The sequence below is a fragment of the Salvelinus sp. IW2-2015 genome, linkage group LG19 (genome assembly GCF_002910315.2).
Source record: "Salvelinus sp. IW2-2015 linkage group LG19, ASM291031v2, whole genome shotgun sequence".
Classification (NCBI taxonomy): domain Eukaryota; kingdom Metazoa; phylum Chordata; class Actinopteri; order Salmoniformes; family Salmonidae; genus Salvelinus; species Salvelinus sp. IW2-2015.
This window is the reverse complement of record NC_036859.1, coordinates 36,243,469-36,250,968: the sequence shown is the minus strand read 5'-3', so window position 1 is coordinate 36,250,968 and position 7,500 is coordinate 36,243,469. Positions and strand designations below refer to the sequence as shown.

The following is a 7,500-nucleotide window of genomic DNA, read 5'->3' as shown; positions in this document are numbered from 1 at the left end:
TCTGTATGCCTTTTTCACACACTCCTTACTGCCTTTGAACCACCCCCTTCCATGTCTTGTCTGTCATCCTTTTTCACACACTCCTTACCTGCCTTTAGACACACCCCTTCCATGTCTTGTCTGTCATGCCTTTCTTCACACGCTCACCTACTGCCTTTAGACACACCCTTCCATGTCTTGTCTTCATGCCTTTTTCACACCGTCCCTACTGCCTTTAGACACACCCCTCTCATTCTTGTCTGTCATGCCTTTTTCACACACTCCTTACTGCCTTTAGACACACCCCTTCCATGTCTTGTCTGTCATGCCTTTTTCACACGCTCCCTACTGCCTTTAGACACACCCCTTCCATGTCTTTCTGTTGCCATGGTCACTGAGAGACAGTGAGAGTGTTCTATGGTCATCTGTTCACTGAACAACCTGACTTAAGGTTTGGAAAACTGCATAGTCTCAGCCAAGTCAAGCATGGTTTTAATCAGACAGTGACCCCCCCAATGCCTCCGTGTCCTTATCAGTGTGACCCTTAGTTTTTCCAGCTTTCAGATCACAGTTTCATCCTTCCGGTCATTATTTAGCATTTAGACCTTCAGAGACTAAGGTCTCTGAAACTACTGGTCTGTCTCTTACACCGGGCGGCAGGTAGCTAATGTTAGAGCTTTGGACTAGTAACCGAAGGTTGTTTGATTGAATCCCTGAGCTGATAAGTAAAAAATCTGTTGTTTCTGCCCCTGAAAAGGCAGTTAACCCACTGTCCTAGGCTGTCATTGAAAATAAGAATTTGTTCTTAACTGACTTGCCCTAGTTATAATAAAGGTAAAAACCAGTTAAGAAAGAGAATACACTGTGCACTGTCATGCCATCTGTCTGGCCAGTACAGGTAATCACATTTCTGGAAGATCAGCTCATGTAAGATAACATATAATATATAATAATTATTTTTTTTAATAATGTTCAGGAGCAATTATACTGGTAGGGCATTTTGAAGTTGAATATTAGAGTGTTTGTTCATTTTGTGAGTGGCAGACTGAGCTCATATGACATTTTGATTAACACTATAATGAGCAGCCTATGGGGATACATCATGTAAATGGTAACCTGTCATAAGACTGTCATAAAAATTCCATGAAACTGTGTTATTGAAATATTAACTTGTTGCATGCATGGTATTCATGTATTATACTGTAGGTACAGGCAGAATATCCAAAACATGGAAAACCCTGCTTTAATATATATACACTGCTCAAAAAAATATCCGTGAACACTAAAATAAACACATCCTAATCTGAATGAATGAAATATTCTAATTAAATACTTTTTTCTTTACATAGTTGAATGTGCTGACAACAAAATCACACAAAAAATATCAATGGAAATCAAATGATATCACACCCATAGGTCTGGATTTGGAGTCACACTCAAATTAAAGTGGAAAACCACACTACAGGCTATCAACTTTAATGTAATGTCCTTAAAACAAGTCACAAAATGAGGCGCTAGATGTGTGGCCCTCTACGTGCCTTATGACCTCCTACAACGCCCTGCATGCTCCTGATGAGGTGTCGGATGTCCCTGAGGAGTCTCCTCCCAGACCTGGACTAAAGCATCGCCAACTCCTGGACAGTCTTGTGAGTGCAACGTGGCGTTGTGGATGGACGAGACATGATTGGCCCAGATTGCCAATTGATTCAGGTCTGTTGGAACGGGCGGGCCAGTCCATAGCATTAATGCCTTCCTCTTGCAGGAAGACTGCTGACACACTCCAGCCACATGAGTCTAGCATTGTGTTGCGATAGGAGGAACCCAGGGCCAACCGCACCAGCATATGGTCTCACAAGGGGTCTCATCTGAGGATCTCATCTCGCGTACCTTAATGGCAGTCAGCACCTCTGCGCAGCACATGGAGGCTGTGCGGCTCCCCCAAAGAAATGCCACCCCACACCATGACTGACCACCGCCAAACCGTTCATTGCTGCGAGGATGTTGCAGCAGCAAACGTTCTCCAACGGCGTCTCCAGACTGTCACTGTCTGTCACATTGCTCAGTGTGAACCTGCTTTCATCTAGAGTACAAGAGCACAGGGCCAGTGCGAATTTGCCAATCTTGGTGTTCTCTGCAAATGCCAAACGTCCTGCACGGTGTGGCTGTAAGCACAACCCCCACCTTGTGGACGTCGGCCCTCATACCCACCCTCATGGAGTCTGTTTCTGACCGTCGAGCAGAACACCAATGCACATTTTCCTGCGCTGAGGTCATTTTTGCAGGCTCTGGCAGTGCTCCTCCTGCTCCTCCTTGCACAAAGGCGGAAGTAGTCGGTCCTGCTGCTGGTTGTGCCCTCCTACGGCCTCCTCCACATCTCCTGATGTACTGCCTGTCTCTCGGTAGCGCCCTCCATGCTCTGGACACTACGCTGACAGACACAGCAAACTCTCTTGCCACAGCTCCATTGATGTGCCATCCTGGATGAGCTGCATACTGACCACTGTGTGAGGGTTGTAGACTCGTCTCATGCTAGCACCGCCAGCATTCAAGAGTGACCAAAACATCAGCCAGGAAGCAGAGGACTGAGAAGTTGGTCTGTGGTCACCACCTGCAGAACCACTCCTTTTATTGGGGGTCTTGGCTAATTGCACCTATAATTTCCACCTGTTGTCTATTCCATTTGCCAACAGCATTGAAATGTCATTGGGGGGTACCGGTACAGAGTCAATGTGGAGGCTATATACAGGGGGGTACCGGTACAGAGTCAATGTGGAGGCTATATACATGGGGTACCGGTACAGAGTCAATGTGGAGGCTATACACATGGGGTACCGGTATAGAGTCAATAGCGGGGCTATACACATGGGGTACCGGTACAGAGTCAATGTGCGGGGGCACTGGTTAGTCAAGGGACACAATTACTCCCTTCACCCTAACCCTGGTGTTATAACAGATTGTTCTCACCAAAAGGCATGACAGATTTTCACCCTTCATCTGGAGAGCTACTGGGTGTGCAGGCTTTTGATCTAACCCTGCAGCTCAGCATTCTGGGGAGATCTTGACAGCATAGTTACAGAGGCCTTCAGACAGTAKTCATACCCCTTGACTTATTCCTTAAGAGACACTTTTACAACCGGAGTATGCAGCATTGGTTTCATGTGCACCTGTATCACCTGACTACCTGTATCAACTGCGTGTTGGCCATTTGCGGTAATTGTATTTATTTTTTATTTAACCTTTATTTAACTAGGCAAGTCAGTTAAGAACAATTTCTTATTTACAATGACGGCCTACACCGGCCAAACCCAGACAACGCTGGGCCAATTGTGCGCCGCCCTATGGGACTCCCAATCACGGCCGGTTGTAATACAGCCTGGWATCGAACCAGGATCTATAGAGACGCCTCTAGCACTGAGATGCAGTGCATTAGACCGCTGCACCACTTATACACAAGTGCCAGTGGATAATCATGCTTATAGCTAAATAGTTAACTAGCCAGATAACAATTTTTTGAATTGGCTAACTAGCCAGATAGCCAATTCAAAACATATTGTGTAGTTTGGCTGGTTATCTACTATAGTCACTCCGTTGTCATCTCTCTCTCCTCTCTTAGTGTGATACACACACCATGACTTTTCCAGGATTTTCACTGCAGACCAAAAATAAAATAACTCACCAGCAATTATTATCAACAAATGTGTGAACATAGCAAGGCTCGCTTTGATCTCAAAAACGCATCTCGCGACTCCATGATTAAAAGACCACTCGTGCCTATCAACACAGGCCGACAATAATTATACTCTGATGTGCTCTGCAGAGACTGGGAGGACAGTGAGCAAAACATCACATCTGGAGGAAACTTTGATCCAATTCTGATCCAATTCTGATCGGAGTAGCCTAATTGTTTGATATTGTGATTTTTGCATGATTTAAAAAAAACTTTTCCATTCAGACAACTTAAATCTATAATCTGCTTGTCAAACAATGTATTTTACTTGCCCCGGGCAAGCAGACAAGCGTTAATGTCGAGCCCTGAAAGACAACATCAAGCTGCCTTCAGACACATAGACCAGTCACCCAGACTTGTCCACCTCTTATGGGTCAATGTTGTGTGTGTGCTAACAGAGATACTGACAGTATGCCTTGGTTTGATGTCTGTGACGCTCGTCTTAAATCTCCTCTTGCCTGTCAACTAATATGGGCGTGTGGATTTCTGTCTTCCACTGCCCTAAACTCCTCCTCTTTCAGCTGAAGTGAAAGTGGGCTACCTCACACGGACTCCAGGACACACAGTGAGCCGACGGCCTATTGACGTTCTTTGGTCAGACTTAACATTCCTTCAACCATAAAACTCCTTTCCATGGTCTTACCTGAGTTCTGGGAGTAGGCAGGGCCCCCGTTGAGGTGGGGCTGCTGGGACATGGAGAAATGGGAGCTGCCGGAGGGCGCCCGGCGGTAGGTACCCGTGGCCGACACCATGGAGGCTGAGGAAGTGGTTGAGTTGTGGCGGGAGACCTGTCGTGAGATGGTGCCAAACTGGGCCATAGGGATGGGACCCAGGCCTGGGCCTTGGTGGGCCGCTGCTGTGGTTGTTGGGGTGGGGAAAGGGGAGAGTTATAGGGAGAAAGAAGGTAGGGGAAGGAGGGTGAGWGAACTAGGGAACGAGAGAGGTAGAGAAGTATTTGGCTTTCAAATTCACTGAAGTCAACCTTAGGTAATTTGTTTATATGTGAATGGAAGAGACTCAGCTGTGACTAGAATGCCTGAGTACAACAACCAAACCAGCCAGAAAAAAATACTTCTATGGAAAGATATAATGTGCTGCCAAAATCTAATCAAAATATTCATCTCCATCAGGATCCAGATGGACAGCTGATGCATCATACGATGCTAAAACAAACACCACTGTATGTCCWAAGAGATTCCACACTGACAGAACAAATAGGCTGCTAAGGAAAACCACTAGAGTCAAGTGCCTTGTTCAAGGGAACATCGACAGATTGTTCACCTAGTCGGCTCAGGGATTCGAACCAGCAACCTTTCGGTCACTGGCCCAATGCTCTTAATCGCTAGGCTACCTACCGCCACATGTGACATTTTTGGAACACTTCACATGTGATCACGTTTCAACATGTGTAGTTTCACGTTATCTCATGTTGCTTTGCATGTTGTCAAATGTGATCACATTAACTTCACATAACGTCACATGAAAACATGTTTTTTTGGAACACTTCTCATGAAATTCATGTTGTTTTTCTGTAAGGGTATGCATATTTTGACAAGCTGATACAATAAACAAACAAATGCTAAGTTCAAGACAAACCAGAAGCAGGCCTGATAGAAGTAGGAGACGCTATACAGGACGGACAGCTAAATGCTATGCTAACAAAGAAGCTTCAATAACAGAATGGAAGGTTAAATGCTAAGCTAACAGAGAAGCTACAATAACAGAATGGAAGGCTAAATNTAAATGCTAAGCTAACAGAGAAGCTACAATAACAGAATGGAAGGCTAAATACTAAGCTCAACTAAAGGATATGTATTGCTAGGCTCACCTGGTCCCAGGCTGGGAGGGGAGGGCGTGGGCACGGCCAGAGGAACACTAATGCTGCTGCCACCGCTGTTCTCTCGCCCCCCGCTACCCCCACTGCTGCCACTGCAGAGAGAGAGAGAGAATGAGACAGAGAATGAGACAGAGTGTGAGAGAGAGAGAGAGTGAGACAGAGAATGAGACAGAGTGTGAGACAGAGAGCGAGAGAGAGAGAGAGTGAGACAGAGAGTGAGACAGAGAGCGAGACAGAGAGAGAGAAATTAGAATGGGGAACAGGTAAAGAGAGAGTGATGGGGTTAAAGAGATTAAAACAGAGGGGTGGTGAGGAAAGAGAGAGTGTCAGACAACCTGTAATTATATTGGCAGCATGAGCTCCTACCACAGTTCAGCTTGCTTCTGTACAACATAATATGTCAGAAATAATATATCAAATATGTAAGCGATGGTGTGTTTTAAATGTATTTTTCAGTGATCGGTGAGAGATGGTGTGTTTTCAATGTATTTTTCAGTGATCGGTGAGAGATGGTGTGTTTTAAAWGTATTTTTCAGTGATCACAAGCTCCTCGACATACATCTGGTTTTATTATTAATGACAAAAACAGGTCAATAAAACAGGTCAAGGAAGTGTTGTTTGTTTCCTCCAATATGAAATGTGACCTTTGCTGTGCTGTTCAAACAGCTGTGACCAGTGGAAGGTTCCCAGCTGGGTAAACAAACACACACCTGTCTGTCTGTCTGTGGGTGTGTGTCTGTGTGTGTGTGTGTGTTGTGTGTGGTGTGTGTGTGTGTGTGTGTGTGTGTGTGTGTGTGTGTGTGTGTGTGTGTAGTCGTCTGTCTAGTGTGTCTGTGAGTGAATATGTGTATATGTATTGTGTGTGTCAAGTAACCTGTGTGTTTGGGTCTCTGGTTGAGGGAGGCTGTGCGTGCAGGGCTGTGCTGACTGCCTAGTCGGGCAGGGCTGGTCATATAGTCGTTGGGGACGGTTGGCGGCTTGACTGGCTCCAGGGTCTTATAGGAGGTGTTTCGCCTGGAGAGGACACACACACACACACACGGAGAATACTAAGTGCACGTCAACTACACAAGCTCACACACACACACACATGATGTACGTAACAACACATTGCATTTCTGGACACCCTACCCAAGAGTTCCACGACCAGCCATGGGCGGGCTCGGGGGTTTCTTGTGTGGTGGATTGGTCCTGGATAATGTCCCTCCTCCTCCTCCCCTCGTTGGTTGGTTGATCCCTTGTTGCTATGAAAAACAAAATCGCGACACTCAGTCCTAGGTGGCCTACTGATGTTCAACCCTTTACTAAAAGACAATTAGTGGAAGTAGCCCATTTACCGTAGGGTGAAGCTTATGGGGAACAATTTGCTTACATGTTTTAGAGTTTTGTGGCGGAGGACGGATGGTCAATAACCCATCTCTGTATTGTTGGGTTGATAATTAGAAAGATCATTGGGAGACCTCACAGGGACATATATTAGGACAACATTATGGCAAAAAGCTTTTAGAGGGATGAATATAATGATACTGATGTCATGACAATGGTCATCTGAAGTACTGGGCCAAAGCATCATGGGTAGGGAGAGAAACAACTCTTACCTTGGCTTTAAGCACTGAGTGGCAGGCAGTAAAAAGAGAAGAGAGACAAAAACAACAACATGCTCATTGGTTAACAGAAGAGACAGAGTGAGAAGTACAGATAGTACAGCTGTAATCATTGTTAACAAAAGAGACAGAGTGAGAGGTACAGTAGTAACAGTTGTAATCATTGGTTACAGAAGAGACAGAGTGAGAGGTACAGTAGTACAGCTTGTAATCATTGTTAACAGAAGAGACAGAGTGAAGAGTACAGTAGTAACAGTTGTAATCATTGTTAACAGAAGAGACAGAGTGAGAAGTACAGTAGTAACAGTTGTAATCATTGGTTAACAGAAGAGACAGAGTGAGAGAGGTACAGT

The 7,500-nt window shown here is 45.3% G+C and overlaps 1 pseudogene; it reads right to left on the bottom strand.

Moving 5' to 3' along the window:
* LOC111979380 (abl interactor 1-like) overlaps positions 1–7,500 on the bottom strand; it is a 50,334-nt pseudogene that overhangs the window by 10,799 nt on the left and 32,035 nt on the right.